Below are 8,169 nucleotides of genomic sequence, written 5' to 3'. Positions count from 1 at the left end.
GTAGAAGGAGGGAAATAATAAAAGTAAGAGCAGAAATAAACGATATTGAAACTAAAAAGACAGTAGAAAGGACCAATGAAACAAAGAGTTGATTCTTCAAAAAAATTAACAAAATCGACAAACCCTTGGCCAGACTCACCAAGAAAAGAAGAGAGAAATCTCAAATAAATAAAATTAGGAATGAGAGAGGAGAAATCACAACAGATACCAAAGAAATACAAGGGATCATAAGAGAATAATATGAAAAACTATATGCCAACAAATTGAACAACCTAGAAGAAATGGACAAATTCCTGGACTCTTACAACCTCCCCAAACTGAACCAGGAAGAAATGGAGAATCTGAATAGGCCACTCACAAGTAAAGAAATAGAAACAGTAATCAAAAACCTCCCCCAAAATAAGAGTCCAGGACCAGACGGCTTCTCTGGAGAATTCTACCAAACATTCAAAGAAGATTTAATACCTATCCTTCTCAAACTATTCCAGAAAATTGAGGAAGATGGAGTACTCCCTAACACATTCTATGAAGCCAACATCACTCTGATCCCCAAACCTGGCAAGGACAACACAAAGAAGGAGAACTACAGGCCGATATCACTGATGAACATAGATGCAAAAATCCTCAACAAAATTCTGGCAAACCGAATACAGCAATACACCAAAAAGATTATACACCATGATCAAGTGGGATTTATACCAGGGACACAGGGATGGTTCAACATCCGCAAGTCAATCAACGTGATACACTACATTAACAAAATGAGAAACAAAAACCACATGATCATCTCAATAGATGCAGAGAAAGCATTCAACAAGATCCAACACCCATGTATGATAAAAACCCTCAATAAAATGGGTATAGAAGGAAAGTACCTCAACATAATAAAGGCCATATATGACAAACCCACAGCCAACATCATACTCAATAGACAAAAACTGAAAGCCATCCCTCTGAGGACAGGAACAAGACAAGGGTGCCCACTTTCACCAATCCTATTCAACATAGCACTGGAGGTGTTAGCCAGAGCAATTAGGCAGGAAAAAGAAATAAAAGGAATCCAAATAGGCAATGAAGAAGTAAAACTCTCGCTTTTTGCAGATGACATGATCTTATATATAGAAAACCCCAAAGAATCCATAGGAAAACTATTAGAAACAATCAACAGTTACAGCAAAGTTGCAGGGTATAAAATCAACATAAATAAATCAGTAGCATTTCTATACACAAACAATGAACCAACAGAAAAAGAACTCAAGGACTCAATCCCATTCACAATCGCAATGAAAAGAATAAAATAACTTGGGATAAATTTAACCAAGGAAGTGAAAGATTTATACAATGAAAACTACAAGACTTTCTTGAAAGAAATTGACAATGACATAAAGAGATGGAAAGACATTCCATGCCCATGGATTGGAAGAATAAACATAGTTAAAATGTCCATACTACCTAAAGCAATCTACAGATTCAATGCTATCCCAATCAGAATTCCAAGGACATTCTTTACAGAAATTGAACAAAGAATCCTAAAATTCATATGGGGCAGAAAAAGACCACGAATTGCTAAAGCAATCCTGAGTAAGAAAAACAAAGCTGGAGGCATCACAATCGCAAATTTCAAAACATACTACAAAGCTACAGTGATCAAAACAGCATGGTACTGGTACAAAAACAGGTCCACAGATCAATGGAACAGAATTGAAAGCCCAGAGATAAAACCACACATCTATGGACAGCTAATCTTCGACAAAGGAGCTGAGGGCCTACAATGGAGAAGAGAAAGTCTCTTCAACAAATGGTGCTGGGAAAACTGGACAGCCACATGCAAAAGATTGAAAATTGACCATTCTTTTTCACCATTCACAAAAATAAACTCAAAATGGATCAAAGACTTAAAGATTCGGCCTGAAACAATAAGTCTTCTAGAAGAGAATATAGGCAGTACACTCTTTGACATCAGTTTCAAAAGAATCATTTGGGACACTATGACTCCTCAGATGAGGGAAACAATAGAAAGAATAAACAAATGGGACTTCATCAGACTAAAGAGTTTCTTCAAAGCAAGGGAAAACAGGATTGAAACAAAAAAACAGCCCACTAATTGGGAAAAAATATTTACAAGCTACTTATCCGACAAAGGATTAACATCCATAATATACAAAGAACTCACACAGCTTAACAACAAAAAAACAAACAACCCAATCAAAACATGGGCAGAGGACATGAACAGACATTTCTCCAAAGAAGATATAAGTATGGCCAAGAGACACAGGAAAAGATGTTCATCATCGCTAATCATCAGGGAAATGCAAATCAAAACTATACTAAGATATCACCTTACACCTATTAGAATGGCAAAAATATCCAAAACCAAAAGTGACAAATGTTGGAGAGGCTGTGGAGAAAAAGGAACCCTCATACACTGTTGGTGGGAATGCAAACTAGTGCAGCCACTATGGAAAACAGTATGGAGATTCCTCAAAAAGTTAAAAATAGAAATACCTTATGACCCAGCTATCCCACTACTGGGTATCTATCCTAAGAACCTGAAATCAGCAATCCCAAGAATCCCATGCACCCCTATCTTCATCGCAGCATTATTTACAATAGCCAAGATGTGGAACCAACCTAAATACCCAGAAACTGACGACTGGATAAAGAAGATATGGTATATATACACAATGGAATACTACTCAGCCATAAAAAAGGACCAAATTGCTCCATTCGCATCAACATGGATGGACCTTGAGGGTATTATGTTAAGCGAAATAAGCCAGGCAGAGAAAGACGAACTCTATATGACCCCACTTATAGGTGGAAGTTAACATATAGACGTGGAGAACTGATTGGTGTTTACCAGGGAAAAGGGGGTGGGGGTGGGGGGAGGGCACAAAGGGTGAAGTGGTGTACCCACAACATTACTAACAATAATGTACAACTGAAATCTCACAAGGTTGTAATCTATCATAATCTTAATAAAAAAAAAGAGTAACGTCCACAGAAATAAAAAAAAAAGATAACAAGAGATATAGATAGACACTATATAATGATAAAAGGACACTCCACCAAGAAGACGTAACACTTATTAACATTTATGCACCTAATACAGGAGCACCAAGGTAAGTAAAGCAACTATTAACAGACCTAGAGGGAAAAACTGAAAGTGACACAATAATAGTAGGCGACTTTAACACCACTTGCACTAACGGATAGATCATCCAAACAGAAAGTCAACAAGGAAACACTGGCCTTAAATGAAACCCTAGACCAGATGGACTTAATAGATATATATAGAACTCAGCATACAAAGGCAATAGAATACACAGTCTTCTCAAGTGCCCCTGGAGCATTCTCAATGATAGACAATATGTCGGGAAACAAAACAAGCCTTAATAAATTTAAGAAGACTGAAATCATATCAAGCATCTTTTCTGACCACAAGGGTATGAAACTAGAAATCAACCACAAGAAAAAAGCTGGAAAAGTCACAAATATGTGGAAGTTAAACAACATGCTATGGAACAGCTATTGGATCAGTGAAGAAATCAAAAGAGAAATCAAAAAATACTTGGAGACAAATGAAAGTGAAAACACAACCTACCAAAACTTAAAGGATGCAGCAAAAGCAGTAGTGAGAGAGAAGTATAGAGCAATACAGTCCCACATCAAGAAACAAGAAAAGTCTCAAGTAAACAATCTAACGCTACACCAAAAATAACCAGAAAAAGAAGAACAAATGAGGCCCAAAGTCAACAGAAGGTAAGAAATAAAAACCCAAGCATAAATAAATAAACTAGAGACTGAAAATACAATAGAAAGGAACAATGAAACTAAGAGCTGATTCTTTGAAAAAACAAACAAAATTGACAAACCGTTAGCTAGACTCACTAAGAAAAAAAGAGAGAAGGCTCAAATCAATAAGATCAGAAATGACTGGAGAAATTACAATGGATACCCCAGAAATACAAAGAATTATAAGAGAATACTATGAAAAGCTATATACCAACAAATTGGATAACACAGAAGAAATGGATAATTTCTTAGACTCATACAACCTTCCGAAACTGAACCAAGAAGAAATTTAGAATCTGAATAGACAAAGCACAAGTAAAGAGATTGAAACAGTAATCAAAACCTCCCCAAAAACCGAAGTCTGGGACAAGATGCCCTCTCTGGTGAATTCTACCAAATATTCAAAGAAGATTTAATAGCCATCCTTCTCAAACTCTTCCAAAAATCTTACAAGGAAGGGACACTTCCTAACGCATTTTACAAGGCCAACATTACCCTGATATGAAAACCAGACAAGGACAAGATGAAAAGGGAAAATTACACGCCAATATCACTGATGAACATAGATGCAAAAATCCTCAACAAAATGTTAGCAAATCAAATACAACAATATATGAAAAGGATCATACATCATGATCAAGTGGGATTTATTCTAGGGATGCAGGGGTGGCTTAACATCCACAAATCAATCAATGTGATACAGTGCATTAACAAAAGGAAGAATAAAAATCACATGATCATCTCAATAAGTACAGAGAAAGTATTTGGCAAGATCCAACATCCATTTATGATAAAATCTCTCAATAAAATGGGCATAGAAGGAAAGTACCTCAACATAACAAAGGCCATATTTGACTAACCCACAGCCAACATCATACTCAACAGTGAAAAAAGGAAAGTTACTCTCTAAGAACAGGAACAAGACAAGGATGCCCACTCTCACCACTCTTATTTAACATGGTATTGGAAGTCCTAGCCAGAGAAATTGGGCAATAAAAAGAAATAAAAGGTATCCAAATGGGAAAAAAATTAAAACTATCACTATTTGCAGACAACGTGATTCTATATATAGAAAACCCTAATGAATCCACCAAGAAATTGTCAGAAATAATTAACAAATACAATAAAGTTGCAGAGTACAAAATCAACATACAAAAAGCAGTTGCATTTCTTTACACTAACAATGAACTAGCAGGAAAAAAATCAAGAATATGATACAATTTACAATCACAACAAAAAGAATAAAATACCTAGGAATAAATTTAACCAAGGAGGTGAAAGATCTATACACTGAAGACTATAAGATGTTACTGGAAGAAATTGAAGAAGACATAAATAAATGGAAAGATATTCCATGCTCATGGATTGGAAGAATAAACACTGTTAAAATGTGCATATTACCTAAAGTAATCTACAGATTCGGTGCAATCCCAATCAGAATCCCAACGACATTTTTCATGGAAATAGAACAAAGAATCCTAAAATTTATATGGAACAACAAAAGACCTTGAATAGCCAAAGCACTTCTGAGAAAAAAGAACAAAGCTGGAGGTATCACAATCCTTGATTTCAAAATATACTGCAAAGCTATAATAAGCAAAACAGCATGATACTGGCAGAAAAACAGACCCACAGATCAGTGGAACAGAATTGAGAGCCCAGAAATAAGCCCACACATCTTGGACAGCTAATTTTCAACAAAGGGGCCAAGAACATACAATGGAGAAAGGAAAGTCTCTTCAATAAATGATGTTGGGAAAACTGGACAGCCACATGCAAAAGAATGAAAGTAGAACATTATCTTACACTAAACACAAAAATTAACTCAAAATGGATTAAATACTTAAATGTAAGGCCTGAAACCATGAAACTCCTAGAAGAAAACATACACAGTACGCTCTTTGACATCGGTCTTAGCAGCATCTTTTTTGAAAATATTTCCTCAGCTAAGGAAAACAGAAGAAAAAAATAAACAGCACTACATCAAAGTAAAAAGCTTCTGTACAGCTAAGGAAGCCATCAACAAAATGAAAAGACAACCCACCAATTGGGAGAAAATATCTGCAAATCATAAATCCATAAGGGGTTAATATCCAAAATATATAAAGAACTCACACAATTCAACAACAAAAAAAACAAGCAACAGACCAAAAACTAGGCAGAGGATAGGAACAGACATTTTCCCGAAGAAGATACACAGATGGCCAACAGGCACATGAAAAGATATCCAACATCACTAATTATTAGGGAAATGCAAATCAAACCCACAATGGGATATCACCTTACACCCGTTAGAGTGGCTGTTATTAAAGAGATAAGAAATTGAGGCCGGCTCGGTGGTGCAGCAGTTAAGTGCGCACGTTCTGCTTTGGCAGCCCGGGGTTTGCCAGTTCAGATCCCGGGGTGGGGGTGGGGGTGGGGGGGGACATGGCACCGCTTGGCAAGCCATGCTGTGGGAGGTGTCCCACATATAAAGTAGAGGAAGATGAGCATGGATGTTAGCTCGGGGCCAGTCTTCCTCAGCAAAAAGAGGAGGATTGGCAGCAGATGTTAGCTCAGGGCTGATCTTCCTCAAAAAAAAAAAAAAAAAAAAAAGACAAGAAATAACAAGTGTTGGAGAGGATGTGGAGAAAAGGGAACCTTGATACACTGCTGGTGGGAGTGCCAACTGGTGCAGCCACTATGGAAAACACTATGGAGATTTCTCAAAAAATTAAAAATAGAACTACCATATGATCCAGCTATTCCACTTTTGGGTATTTACTCAAAGAACATTAAAATACCAATTTGTAAAGATACATGCACCCTGGGGCCGGCACAGTGGCACAGTGGTTAATTTCATGTGCTCCACTTCAGCAGCCCAGGGTTTGCAGGTTCAGATCTCAAGTGTGGACCTACATACTGCTCATCAAGCCATGCTGTCCCACATACAAAACAGAGGAAGATTGGCACAGATGTTAGCTCAGGGACAATCTTTCTCACCAAAAAAAGAGATACATGCAACCCTATTCATTAGAGCAATATTCACAATAGCCAAGACTTGGAAGCAACCTACATGCCCATCAACAGATAAATGGATAAAGAGGATGTGATTTATACACACACACACACACACACACACACACGAATGGAATACTACTTAGCCATGAAAAAGACAAAAGCATGCCATCTGCAACAAGATGGATGGACCTTGAAGGCATTATGCTAAGCAAAATAAGTCAGAGCAGGAAAAATTCTGCATGATTTCACTCATATGTGGAAGATAAACAAACAAACATGTAGATATGGACAACAATTTGTTGGTTACCAGAGAGGAAGGGGGTAGGAGGACGGTGCAAGGTGAAAAGGACACATGTATGTGGCAATGGATGGAAATCAGACTTTTGGTGGTGAACACGATGCAGTCTATATAGAAGTAGAAATATAATGATGTACACCTGAAATTTATATAATGTTATAAACCAATGTGACCTCAATAATATATATTAAAAAATAAAATAAAAAGAGATGACTCAAATAACTAAAATCAGAAGTGAAAAATGGGACATTACAACCAATGCCACAGAAATAAAAAAGACTGAAAGAGAATACTGTGAATAATTGTATGCCAACAAGCTGGACAATCTACAAGAAATGGTAAATTCCTAGAAACACACAACTTACCAAGACTAAACCACAACAATTTATTTGATCACCTGCTGAAAGGTTCTTTAAGGAGGCAATATTTCTGTTGAAATACAAATGAATGAAATGTGAATGAAAGGAAACAGCCTGGCAAAGGTTTAGAGCTGCTCTGTCGAAAGGGGCAGCCACTAGCTAACCAAATTTAATTACTTAAATTAAATTTTAATAAGTTAAAAGTGTTTAATTAAATTTAAAATCCAGTTATTCAGCTGCTCTCGTCACATTTCAGGTGCTCAATAACTACACGTGGCTAGTGGCTGCTGTGTTGGACAGCACAGATATAAAACATTTCCATCACCACAGGATGTGCTATTGGATAGCGCTGACCTGAAGAAGCAACTTTCAGGGAGAAGAAAAAGTGGAAGCTAAGATGAGAGTGACCTTGGCACTCTGCCGGGTGTAAAGAAAGGTGGTGTGGGGGGAGGGGCTGGCGGCAGGGAGAAAGGTAAGTGCTGAGGCTTCCAGGCAGAAAGACAAGCTATGTAGGCGCATGAAGCCTGTAGGAAGAAGTCTGGATTTTTATTCCAGTAATTTTATTTTAGAAATCCGTTGAAGTGTTTTAAGCAAAAGGGTGACATTCTGATTGTACTTTAGAAAGATCATTCTGAAGGTTTTGAGATAAATAGTTTAAGTATCTTTAATCCCAAATAAATTTTAACTTCAGTTGTGATTTTTTCTTTGAGCAAAAAT

The sequence above is a fragment of the Equus przewalskii genome, chromosome 3 (genome assembly GCF_037783145.1).
Source record: "Equus przewalskii isolate Varuska chromosome 3, EquPr2, whole genome shotgun sequence".
Lineage (NCBI taxonomy): Eukaryota > Metazoa > Chordata > Mammalia > Perissodactyla > Equidae > Equus > Equus przewalskii.
Note: the sequence above shows the minus strand (reverse complement) of the source record.